Source organism: Strix aluco, chromosome 4, assembly GCF_031877795.1.
Source record: "Strix aluco isolate bStrAlu1 chromosome 4, bStrAlu1.hap1, whole genome shotgun sequence".
In the NCBI taxonomy this organism is placed as follows: domain Eukaryota; kingdom Metazoa; phylum Chordata; class Aves; order Strigiformes; family Strigidae; genus Strix; species Strix aluco.
In genome coordinates, this window is record NC_133934.1 from 23,083,544 (window position 1) to 23,095,355 (window position 11,812).

The 11,812-nt window shown below is 37.1% G+C and overlaps 1 long non-coding RNA gene across 1 annotated transcript; it reads right to left on the reverse strand.

Annotated features, from left to right (window-relative positions):
* Window positions 1-944: 944 nt before the first annotated feature.
* LOC141922236 (uncharacterized) lies at window positions 945-11,351 on the reverse strand. The gene is made up of 3 exons (XR_012622916.1): window positions 11,276-11,351; window positions 4,966-5,060; window positions 945-1,296 (listed from the first exon to the last, which is right to left on the reverse strand). It is a non-coding gene; the product is annotated as an uncharacterized LOC141922236 (long non-coding RNA).
* Window positions 11,352-11,812: the final 461 nt, after the last annotated feature.

Below are 11,812 nucleotides of genomic sequence, written 5' to 3' on the forward strand. Positions count from 1 at the left end.
ATTCTGACTTTTCCTTTCTTTTTCTCTCTGTCCTATTGCTATTATCGGTTGTTACGGAAAATAAAGTTCACAAGGTTGTACGGCATCTGACTTCATTTGTGTCTTAATCTCGCTCTTGGGATCGTTGAAGAACCCTCTCCAATATTGGATCGGGACAAGGGACCAATCAATTGCTAGAGAGATTGTGGGCTCTGGAGGTTGTTTGGGAGACCTGTTTGTGCAATATGAATATCTATGTGGAGGGCAATGGGGAAGAGGGGAGGATCCAGCACTAGTGCATCTAATACCACTTACTGAAGGGATATATATTGTGTATGTGTGCATGTGTAGGTCTGAATGCTAGCAGCTGGAGTGGGGTTATGGCCTTGGAGGTGGCATGCTCAGGTGATACCAGCCAGGAGACTGGGACCCAGGGACAGAAATTGGGCAGACTGAGTGTCTGATTCCAGCTGCTGGACAGGTCAACATTACATACTTTTATCTATTCCCACTGTCGGATCTTTATCCTGATCAGCCAGAGAAGGGAACAGGATGAGACTGTTGGTGTTTGTGTTTGTGCAAGTGCTGCATGTGCCTGTATGTGTTGATCAATATGTCAGGCTATGAATACAAATGAACATGTATTGTATATGTGTGTTTATGTGTGTGCCTACTGGGAATACATGCTGCTGGTTGGACTCAGGGGCATGAAGCTGTGGCAACCTTGTTCTGTTGATGTCAGATTTGGCAGCTCCCTAACAATATATGTAGAAAATGGCATTTAAGTCTTTGACATTTAGATACACTACTAGTGACTTATCTACACAGGTTGTATGCATGCTATTTTGAATGTATGTATTAACTTTTGGAGAGGATATGTAATTTCTTTTTTGCATAAAATTATTTTATTATGTATGTATTTTTTATAAAATATTTCTTACACAGAGTGTTCTTAAGTACATGGTTAAGCTACATGAGTTGTTAGAGCATGATGTGTCACTAGAAGTAGGTCCAGACATGAGAGAACTTAGTGGCAGTAATACGTGCTCCCACCAAATGTCATAGGCTGATAGTGGAGAAAGGACTGACATACGAGATAGGGATGATGCCACCTGAAGTACTACCAGCATTACTACCACTAAAAGACCCCCAAAACATGAAATAGTAACACCCTTACTACCACTGGAAGAACCCATGTCTTCAGAAGTGTCATCACCACAAATGACAGTGCTACAGGATATCAAGGTACACCTGAAATCATGCAAGGAATGTAAATAGCTTTTCTGTATTCTTGATCCAAGTCCAGGTCCCCTCAGCCTGTAACCAAACGAGATGAAATCTATTTAGGCATTGTGCATATGTGTCTGAGTGAGCATAGTAATATCTCTATTAAGACAAAATATTAATTTATAAATATAAATTTACTAATGACCATAATTTCCCCTTTGAATAGGGGGAAAAATATATTTGCTTCAATAAGCATTACAATTCTTCTATCACTCTTAAAATAATCAAATGGCTGAGGCTTCTTAATTGTGGGCTATAACTGTATCATTTAAAGATCAATTACAATGTTAAAACATTTTAACCTTGCTTAGAGGTGGGTATGTAACTATGACTTTGCTATGTTTTTTAGTTTGCCTGTTTAAGAACCAGCTTTGTACAGAAGACAAAACCTTGAAATATTTAAATGTGATTAAATTGATTTAATATATGATAGTCCCACCTGTATGTCATTTCTGATGTACATCTGGCACACACAAAATTAAAAGGTAAGTAACATGATTACAATCAGATTAGTGTGTCTACGCAAGTAAATGAGATTGCAAATCTGTACAAGTGAAAACTGCACTTCCTAGTGAGACCACTTTGCATCACATTAGCTTAAAATGAATTCTCAACATTCATATAAAATACTGACTGGAAAATCCAACCTTTGTAATAATACTGTACAAGTCCAGAAAACCTCCCCTCTGCTGGGGTGCAGACTACTAGCTATTTCCTGCTGCAACTTCTCACCTGTTATTTAGTTAAAAAATGAATCATTCACATAGGTTGATCATTGATCAAATTGGAAGTAGGCTTTTAGGAGACAGAGAATTTTTGTTTTCACTGTGTTTGGGCACCAGGGATAAGTAGAAGGATCAACATTTTACTGAAGAAATACTATGTATATATGCAAATAAAAGTATTTATACTCAAAAAGTATGCAGCTGCATGGGGATGCAGTGAAATAAGGGGTAGTAAAGTATATATATTTAAAAAGATGCTTTCCCATGAAAAAGCTCCATAAACCAAAGGAGTGGCTTAAGTTTGCCGTCCTGGGGAAGGGGTTGCTTTGAACCTCAGAGAACTTACTTTGCAAGTATGGACTTCTGACTGGTTTCAGTTTTAACTCCAAAACTTTCATGCATCTGTATATGTAACAGTTTTAGACATAACAGTCCAGTTGTTTATACACTGTGTAAAATGAGTCCAGTTATGCTCTGGTGCCACAGAATTTTGACACTAGCAATAAAAAAGCTAAATAAAAATAGATGGACAGAGCTTGAAATTCTGACAAAGGAATTCCTGGGGATTTCAAACTGGAGTTCAGTTGAATTGAATTCTAAGTTCTGTTAAGGGGCAGCAAAAAATGAATCATATTTAAGTTTGGTATTTATCATCCACTGTTTTGATCTCAATGAACTCCTCTGAAATTTAACTTGATAAAGCTTATTCCAGGCTAAGTTGTTTTCACTAGACCTTATTATTATTGTAAATAAAAAGCTTTAAAATTATGACTTTTAAAAAAATGGATTCTTCATCACTCCAAATCTTTATATCAATATTCACTTCTTTGGAGATATATGCTCTAGCTCCTCTAATATTGCAGGTTTGACAGAGTAATTATTATGGAAGGTATTTTTCCTGAATATCTTCAGGAAGTCATCCAAGTTTAAGTTGTGAATTTTAGAAAACACAGTCAATTTCCTTGGAGTAATCAAATCATCAAACCTCAAGAATATTTTGGTCTACCTATAATAAATATATTCTTTCTTTTTTCTTTTTTTTTTTTTTTAAGTGTTTCTCTGGTGGGGAAAAAATATATTCACTGCATTTTATGATGGTTTTACAAATTCCACAGAGTGAGCATTTTAAAGCCATTAAACCCTTAAAAGGACTAGATGTTACCACCATTACAGGCTTAAATGACTTTTTTTTTTGGTCTCTCTTAGTTCAAAAGTATAATTCATTTTAGATTTGAATGAGTATCACTGTGTACTGTCACTTTATTAGCAGACATTTTATTATTACTTTCACATTATATTATTATGTCCTCCCAAAACATTCAAATTTATCCAAAACCATGGACAAGCAATATCATAAAGCTGTTTCAAAAGCAAAGTTTTACACATGAAAGATAAGGTTTTTTAGTTTATTAATATGTAGGGAAGGTATGGACAGTAGCTTTGCCTTTTGTATATTCCCATACAACTAGAGAAACAAGAGAAATATGAATCAAAATATGTTCTTCTACTTTTAGAAATCTCATTGTAAGGATCTCTGTGTCATTAAGGTTATTGATCAGAACAGAGTTTGAATCTTTTATGGGAAACATCAGTTTTATGAAAGTGGCATAAAAGAGAAGGCCTACAAAGAACATAGTCCTTGCAAACATCAAGAAAGAGTGAATGCAAAATCTCATAGCTGTTAAACTTAAAGGCAGGCTATATATCTTCAAAGATTAGTTTATAAATCTAGCACAAGTTAGATGGCCATATACCTTTATTTATTTAGATTTTTATAAGTAAATTCTGTAGCTATTCAAGTATTACTTTAAGGTCTTGGCAGAGAACATATCAATGTCTCTAAAATCAATATCCCAAAATAGTTTCAGAGGGGCTTAGGAATACATCTTTCTAAAGGGTTCTTCTAACGGCAAAAAAAATTTACTTATCATATCTAGTTTAACAACAGTGTCTCTCAAGTGCTTCACCAGCAGGTTTACACACTTGGAAATGTACATCAGGACACTCAGAGTGTTTCATTTTACTGTGTTCCAAGGTCAGAATCTTCATAGCACTTTATTCCACTTCATAATGACGAGAATAACAGTTTGAATAAATAAATGAAATAAGATGTAAAAACAGCCAACTGCTCTATTAGCTGAAATTTCAGGACAGTAGTTTCACTTCAGGGTCATACAAGCATAATTTGCTGACATCAAACATTTTATATTTAAAACTATAATTAATGAGGTCACAAAAATGTGTCAAGATAGTCTAAGAATCACTGTTTGCTTTTGATATATAAAGACTGACAAGTCTCTGTCACTGACAGTGAAGTATAATACAAAGGATCTTTTTTGTGAATCAGTAACACTTTTTAATAAGAAATCAAGAAACGGTTATAGTAAAATCGGAAAGTGGGAAAATGGTGAAAAAAAGTCTGAGGTAACTTTTCAGGTAGAAGATCTTCATCTTCAGATGTGGAAATTGTGGGGAAAAGCTAAAAAACATTGCAAACCTGTCTGATAAAGGGAAAAAAAAAAGGGGAGGAAGGAGATGTATGCTGGGAAAAGTAACTACAATTTCAAAAACTTGAGTGCATTATTTCAGTTTAACTTAAAGTAGATATGTACTGCCTTCCTACATTGTGTGTCAATGACAAACTCCTCTTGTGTTTTCAGTCTCACAGCATTTTCTTCAGAATTCCTCAGATGCTACAGCATTGGAATTAATGGCAAATCTTGTGAATATCCTGTCACATCCAATAATTCTGCATCATAATTTACAGAGTTTAAGGAATTCTAAAAAATTCCAGACTGCATTATTAGAAAATTAATGTTGATATTATAAGAACCACTCACTTAAATTATATGCAATAGGATATTGGTCAAGGTTAAATGACAAAATGTCACTTGTACAGGTGTGAAAGCTTAGTGTAGTTTCAATAGGGAAAGCCCTTAGGCAAGTAGAATTTAAATTGGACACAGACACCTACCTGAAAAAAACATTGAAGTTACTGGGTTGCAACATGATGTACAAGTACTGGAATACAGGGTGTCAAATGGAGTTCATTGCTTGATGACAAATTGCCTGGAGTGTCACAGAAAGAAAGTAAAGGAAGCCAAGTTTAAAGGAAGTTTTTCAGAGTTTGTAGGAAAAAGCAGTATTATACTGTGAACTGTTAAGATTAGGGGGCATTAAAGGAAAGGAAATAAGGCACTAAGAGTGACTTTCAGACTTTTCTGAAAGACTTTCAGAAGTCTCAGAAAATGTTGGAAAATAATACTAGGGAAACTGCGGCAAGAAAGAACAGCTTCAAAGACTTGATTAAGTTCTTCTGTTTAGCAGTGAGTATCTTAGTTTTGAGTTGCAAGTGGCTACTATCCCTAGGGTTTTGCGTTATTTTATTACTTATTCACAGAATCATAGAATCAAAGAATACCAGGTTAGAAGGGACCTCAGGGATCATCTGGTCCAACCTTTCTTGGCAAAAGTAAGGTCTAGACAAAGTAGCCCAGCACCCTGTCCAGCTGAATCTTAAAACTGTCCAATGTTGGGGAATCCACCACTTTCCTGGGGAGATTATTCCAGTGGCTGATTGTTCTCATTGTGAAAAATTTTCCTCTTCTGTCCAATTAGAATGTCCCCAGGATTAACTTGTACTCATTACCCCTTGTCTTTTTCATATGACTCCTTGTAAAAAGGGAGTCTCCATCTTCTTTGTGACCACCCTTTAAATACTGGAATATTTTACATGTGGAATCACATTAGGCTGTTGTGTTCCAAGGAATTTATTTTAAATGGTTTCCTTTTAAGTTTGCAAGAACTCGTCTCTATGAAAAACCAGAACTAGCATGAAAAGTTGTCTGTATTTTTTCTGAGCCTCACTGTATAGTCTAAAGAGTAGTATGATGGGTGAGAGAGAAGCATATGTCATGTTAAAAAATACAAGTTCCCTCCCATCCAAAAAGTAAAATCCAGATCAAAAAAAAAAATAAAATCTGGCATTAACATTAATGAAGGACTAGACTAAAATCTATGTGACTATAGTAGATGGCAAAATTCCTGACTTCTCTGAAGGTTGTAAGCCTCTGCTATTGATGGGTCTGTGTAGGAGCCACTAGGACTGTGTAGCCATGTGTTGTGGTTTAACCCCAGCCAGCAACTAAGCACCATGCAGCCACTGTCTCACTCCTCCCTGCCCCACCACAGTGGGATCAGGAGGAGAATAGGAAAAAAAAGTAAAACTCATGGGTTGATATAAGAACAGTTTAATAATTGAAATAAAATATTATAAAAATAATATTTGTAATGAAAAGGAGGATAACAAAAAGAGAAATAAAACCCAAGAAAAGACAAGTGATGCACAATGCAATTGCTCACCACTCACTGTCCAATGCCCAGCTAGTCCCTGAGCAGCAATTGCCCCCTCCTGGATGAGTCCCCCCACTTTATATACTGAGCATGACATCCTATGGTATGGAATATCCCTTTGGCTAGTTCAGGCCAGCTGTCCTGACCATGTTCCATCCCAGCTCCTTGTGCACCTCCTCTCTGGCAAAGCATGGGAAACTGAAAAATCCTTGATTTAGGATAAGCACTACTTAGCAACAACTAAAACATCAGTGTGTTATCAACATTATTCTCATAATAAATCAAAAAGACAGCACTGTACTGGCCACTAGGAAGAAAATTAACTCTGTCCCAGCCAAAACCAGGACACCATGGTTCAAGACAATACGATTGCCACTCGGTCTCACCGTCATGGAGCATGCATTTCCCTTGTCTGTACCCACCCATCATCATATTTTTTAACTATAGCAACCTTATTCAGAGAGTTTATATGGAAAACTTAAACCATAGGGTCTCCTGGGCTACTACTAAATCCAGTTCCATACTAATTATACTATACTTACTGCTTTTTTAATTTTTTTTCCCGATTTGATCAAGATCTGTCTTAAAACTGATTTGCTTTTGGGCTTCTTTCCTTATATATATATCCTTATATAAGACTGATGAAAAGCTGGGAGATTTTATTTGCTTGGTTTTAGTTTCCAGCCTGTTATTTTTATTTCTAGAGATCATTTTCTTTACAGACCCTTGGGATTCTGTAGTTTACCTCTTATGAGCCCAGCTGCATTACACTCTGTGCTTCTGGTAAAGCTTCTTAAAAAGTTTTGGCAGCTTACAGATTGCTTCTACCTTATGCTGTCCAGAGTAAGATCCATCAGAAAAAAAGTATATTACTACGACAATTATGGCTCCTTCATTACCTCTACTTTTACATCTACAGTGCTTTTCTCATCAAAGAAAACACAGAGCCAGAATCAATTTCTTCCCATTCACACCAGTCATGTTAAAATGTCTTATTCTGCAGAAATAATTAAAAATAGTTTGTGTTAGAGAAGGAACCAGTGGTCCAGCAGCAGGTGAAAATGAACAAATTCAATGTTTTGGTTTAATGTAAGAAGTACATAAATTCTATATTGGCCAAATAAGTACATGTCCTGGTTTCAACCAGGATAGAGTTGACTTTCCTTGGGCTGAGAGGGAGCACAGCTAGAGGGCCGGGCCTGTATCAGTCATTGGAGTATTCCATATCATCTGACGTCATGCTCAGTATATAAGGGGACAGTGCTCTCTCGTTTCCATTTCGGTTTCAGTTTCCTGGTCAGTCGGTGGCAGGATTTCTGCTGTGGTTGGGAACGCTGTTGGGGGTGGGCTGTGTACCAGTTGGTGAGCAACTACTGTATATTACCCATTTGGACTTACTATTGTTACTGTTGTTTTGTTACTATTATTAATTTTTTTTTTTATTCAACCTATGAATTTCTCTTTTTTTGTCCCTCCCCTATTTCATCAGTGAGGCGGCGGGGAATGTAAATGACTGGCCATGTGGTGATTGGCTACCAACTCAGTTCAAACCGCGACAGAACATTATCTCCATTTACTAGGAAAGAACAAAACCACACCTAATTATGTAGCCTGATTCTGACTGTAGGCTGTAGTTTGCTAGTTGGTACCTAAGAAAGTGTATAAAAAAAAAAGGCAAGCTTATATGATGCCTCCTAGGCAGTCTCCTAACCTCTAAGAACTTGAAGTTCAGGGATTTCATAGTTCAGACAAAGACTTAATAAGTAGTTTATGTACAAGTACTCTCAGAATTCTGCTATAGTCACACTGAAAGAATAACATGTAACGTGATTCATTTTGAGAACAAACCAAAACTTCGTAAGACAAATTTACATGAAACATCCGTTACATAAAATATAGAACAGTTAATGGAACAGGGAGAAGAATGAAGATCTTTATTCTTCTTGATGAGTGTGCTAATAACAAGCAAAGGATTGTTTTCTCTACATTTCCCGCACAAATAAACTTAATTGGATCATGTTTCATAATAGAATCCAGAAGTGACACAGCTTTAAGTGGAAGGTTGAAGAATGTTCCTCTAACCTCAGAGTACTCTGTAGCCAGGGGGCTAGAATATGGCCAGACTGAAACTTCCATTCCTGGATGAGGGCTTCAGTCTTAAATACTTAAGTGATACACACGAAGTGATTTGTGAAAAGCATTGATCCTTTTCCTTTAAGAAAAAATTTAGGATTGTAGTTAAAGAGAAGGCTAAAGTGTACCCTCAAGTAAAATGTCTGTGTGGTAAGATTCAGAGCTTGTCTCTGTTGTTAGTTGTTTCATACCAGTTAGCTCTATGCCGCTATGCACTGAGATCTCCCAAATTCACCTCAGCCATCACTGAGAATTAGTGAAGAACAACTTCATTACAATCACTTCACCAGTCAGCAGAGAAAGAGCAGGACTTTCAGAACGTGGTTCACCTTATTCTAAGATAGATCTCCAAAACATGTGGGATTAAAACTTTTTTGGTGATGCTTATTTCTTTACTATACCTCTTGTAAAAAAGCTTTGTGATGATATACCATCTAAAGTTAGATGGAATAAGTCTGCCTTGGGAGTGCAAGGTCTAAGTGTCTTCTTACTTAGTGAGATAATAATTTTTGATCCAGTTCTAAGGCTCTTAACAGTTTCCCTGAAATATTTAAACCTAAATATTAGTCACAGAGTATTGACTTCCATTCTGTGGAACAAACTCATAGAATTTAGGAGTTCACGTCCTAAATCCTTTATGATATTTGGTTTACCCTACAGTAAACTTGCCCAACTCAACGTTATCCTTGGCCACTGCCATTCTATTCACAATCAATATTAAACTCACCTTAATTCAAAAGGTATCCTTGTGCTTCTCTTCGTTCTCTTTCTCTTGTCTGAAGCCTTTCTTAGGGCAGTAACATTTTACTGTTTTGGGTTTGATTGGTTTTCTTTTTAGTAAATTTTTCTATTATTTCAATTCATTTTTAAGGCAATCATGGTCTGTTATCATATTTCACCTGACTTCCTGTATGACATGGGCAAAAGTAAACCTAATTGTTTATGGTTTTTACTCATCTTGTGGTTGAAGCAAAACCCACTTGCTTTTTTTTTTTTTTTCCCAAGAATTTGGTTAAAATTTCTCAGGTAATAGAAGCTGATGGCTTGGCATGAACATCAACTTCTGATTGTTGTCTTTCAGTTTTATTATAGAAAGTACTTTTGACTAAGGAGATATATCTGATATTTAAGAAAATTAAAAATTCAGGGTACATCCCATAATTGCAGTAGTTCTAATTTCAGAGAGTTAAAGTTTAAATAAAGATTATTCTTACTTGTACTCCCTGATCTATATTTGACCATTTTACAGGCTTCATTGTTGTTTTGCTGATTAAGGATACCAATTAAACTTGGACACCAGAGTGAAAAGAGTAGGCGTATTTTACTAGTGATAACCAAGTAATGTAACAGTGTAATACAGAACACATGCAGTAACAAAAGGCAGAATAGTGCACCTAAAGCAACAAACAGGAAAGTACAGGGTAATGCATCAAATAGTTACTACATGAGAGAGAGAATTGTGATTAAGAAAGATACATCACCACTTGCATATGTTACCATCATCCAGATCTGCAGACGCTGGGGAGCCCCGGTTACAGCGAGGATTTGGAGAGCCTGTCCCGGCAAGTGGGAAATCCTGCACGTTGAGTCCACCCATAGGTGAGGCATCCCAAGATGCTGTGAGTGGGTCCAGCCTTATATACTAGAGATCGACAAGCCAGAAAAACTGGCACCTTTGTTTTGAGCAGAAAATTTCTGGTTTCATTCTCCTGTTGGATTCCACCCAAAGCCTGGCCAGGGCTCGGGGGGGAGACCAAAGGGAGTTTCTAACAAGGCCAAATATGTGGGTTCTCAGCCTTGAATAAGGCTAAACAAGGGAGGTTGGATACATTCTCTCATCATTTCATCCTCACTGCTGATTATGTTCTGTCTAAGCTGCATCTTTCACTAGTGAGCTTACATACTTTGTTAATGATTACATACTAAGTTAGCAGCTTCGGCTTGGGGCCTGTTGTTCAGGCTTCAGTACTTCAACACTTTAGCACTTTTTACATCAGCATAAAATATACAGAATTCATCTATAGGTCAACTCTGGCTTGGGCCTGTTGTCCAAGCCTTAGCACTTCATTTGTATAATTTAAGATAGTACGTGGATTAATTTTGGTGTATTCTTACACAGAAGTGAATAGGGGAGGTGGATTTTCTATTCCTTAGATAATCAGTGGAATATTTTCTTAATTTAGGATTAATTTAGGTATCCTTGCTTGCAAAGAAACACTAATTGTGCATATATCACTGCTGAATTAGTCCTCTGAAGTCAGGGATTAGTCGTTGGGCTATTCTGCATGCATAAAAATATAAGAATTTGACATTATAACTGATGATATTAGATTATACTAGAGAAAGTTGCTTTCATTCAAACCAAGACTTTAAAATGTAAAAAGCAGCATTGGACAGAACATGACTTTCTTAGCCTAGCTTGTCTTTTTCTAACCCAGCTGTGACATTGTTACGGAGGCTTCCAAATGAGCAACCCACCACCAATTTTAAAAAAATAAATAAATTTATTTTTTAATAAAACAACCAACCAGCTCTCCATAAGTTACAGATTCGGATGTCTGCAAAAGGAGAACAGAATAACTTTCTGGGGTTTAACAACTACCCAAAACACTTTACAAAGTCCCACTCCCCAGGGGTTTAACGGCAACCCCGAACACAAACTTCACTTCCTGGGGTTTAATGGGAACCGAAAACGTAAAACAAAGCCTCACACCCCAGGGGTTTAACGACAATCCCAAACGTAAACAAAGCTTCACTCCCTAGGGTTTAACGACAACCCAAAACGCTCTATCACTCACCTGACAAGTGAGGGCTCTCAACCTTGAGGACCTGCTCAGGGCAGCGTCCCAACCCAAGGCACCTCGAGGAGTTTCCTCAGGCGGCGTCCCGAACCCAAGGGGAGAGTCCGCGACCGCAGCGTGCTGCTCCAGGGGACAAGCTCAAAATGGCTCCCCCAGGGGACTCCATTTATACCCAGGCCGAATCTGACCTGTAGTCAATAGCGGCTCCCATTGATCAAAGGTCTCAACTACCGCAAGACCTTGAAAACAAAGAGAGCCAGAAGCTGCCACGCTTCAGCAGCCAAGAAGCTCTGCTTTCACTGGGTGGATACACCTGCCACAGACATAAGACATAAACTTCACTGAGTCCACATTATGTGCACAATTTTCTATCTGTTGTGAAAGTGGTAGCATTAAGGACACTATAACTCTCCAACCAGAATTATGAGTTAATAATCCTGTTTCAAATGTAATGAGCTAAAAGGACATTATGAATTCCTGAATTCATACTTGATTTTTTTTTTTTTATGTTCATGACATTAGGAAATGAACAAA